Source organism: Camelina sativa, chromosome 5, assembly GCF_030686135.1.
Source record: "Camelina sativa cultivar CO46 ecotype springtype chromosome 5, ASM3068613v1".
In the NCBI taxonomy this organism is placed as follows: domain Eukaryota; kingdom Viridiplantae; phylum Streptophyta; class Magnoliopsida; order Brassicales; family Brassicaceae; genus Camelina; species Camelina sativa.
The window spans coordinates 23,369,474-23,371,148 of record NC_141884.1 but is presented as its reverse complement, the minus strand read 5'-3'; the positions used below and the strand labels follow the sequence as shown (position 1 = coordinate 23,371,148).

Below are 1,675 nucleotides of genomic sequence, written 5' to 3'. Positions count from 1 at the left end.
CTCAACCATAACTCAGCTGTCACATGAATCGACGAGACCTTTCGTTTTCTCGTAAATATAATAAATCAGCCGTCACATGACCTTTCGTTTTCCCTTAAATACCATAGCTCAGCCATACATTAGTATAACTCAGTCATTTGCTTTCAGATTGTCTGTTGTGATAACTCAGCCATTACGTTACTGAAATATTTAATTAAAAAAGGAGTTTACAACAGCAGAGACTGAAATATTTAATTAAAAAGAACAAATATAAGATAAATTATTCAAGAGTTCTTAAAAATAGATTTGAACTATTTAAGTTCATATTCAGTTTCCACTCCCAGCATATTGATTAGTCATCTTGCTAGCCATGGCGTCAAACCTTCTCCTATCAGATTTGTAGAGGTTAGCAAGGTATTCAATGGTCTGTTCCTCATCATTGACCTCTGGTTCAATTAACTTCTCCACTAATTCCTTGAAAACCTTAACAATGGACATGGGAGTCCACCAGTCGCGCCTCAAACGTTTTAGGTGAATGCCTCCCCTATCTGCTACATTTGGGTGGCAAATTCTTGTAATGAAAACAACCTGCATAATCAAGAAATTTTATTTAAAAAACTATTGAGTTGCTGCAAAAAAGGAGTACTAATAATCATGCTTGCTAAAATAAAAAGGAGTATAATCAAAAATAGATACCTTGGGGGACTACTTGGGTAATCAGGTGGAAAAGTAAGCCTAAGTTTAAACACTCCCCCTTCATAAGGAGTATTCACTGGTCCGATTAGAGTACCCTCCCAACGGAAAATGTCGTCATCAACAGTTACTAAAAAAAAGGCAAACACTCAATCTCTTTTATCCTTAACAGTAAAACAAATGTACTCTGAAGATGTATGTGTTTACCTGCTGTGATGTTTGGCGAAAGATCCCTGTTCAGACATCTCAGATCAGTCCTTATAAGGCTTGAAAGAGAACGACGGGCCATTTCTGACGGATTGAAGGAAGAATGTAAATAGATTTTTCGAATCTGAGAGACGATTTAGGAGTTTTCGTGAGACAAATGTTTGATGAGTAAGTCCGATAGCAAAAAGTATTTATAATACGCGAAACGTCGCTTTGGTTTACAAAAAGTACCCCTTCGGCTTCATAAGCGACGCTTCGCGTATTACGCCTTCAATCAATTACGGTTTTACAAGTCTCTGATAGCGCTGTTTCGAACTATAACTCAGCCTTAACGTTACTATCTCAACCATAACTCACTATAACTCAGCCGTCACATGACCTTTTGTTTTCCCGTTACTATTATAACTCAGACGTCAAGTCATATATATCACTCATTTACTTTCAAATTGTTTCTTGTGATAACTCAGCCATGACATGACCTTTTTTTTCCTGTAAATATTATAACTCAGCCGTCAAGTCATATATATCACTCATTTACTTTCATATTGTTTCTTGTGATAACTCAGCCATTAATGAGAGGAGAGGAGATACTAAATTGTGGAAAATAGGGACCTTTAATACATGAAAAAAGATACTCGCTTTTAATACAAGAAATGGAAAATAATTATTTTAAAATAAACAGACTTTAGAGTCGCGAGTTGATAAGGTAAAACTGGAATTCACTGCTGGAAACCCTAAAGGATCTCAGAGACTTTGATGGACAACCACCAAAGGTAACAGTTTTTGCACATGATTT

The 1,675-nt window shown here is 36.1% G+C and overlaps 1 pseudogene; it reads right to left on the bottom strand.

Moving 5' to 3' along the window:
• Positions 1-306: 306 nt before the first annotated feature.
• Positions 307-961, bottom strand: LOC147944228 (uncharacterized; annotated as a pseudogene).
• Between the last annotated feature and the right edge of the window lie 714 nt (positions 962-1,675).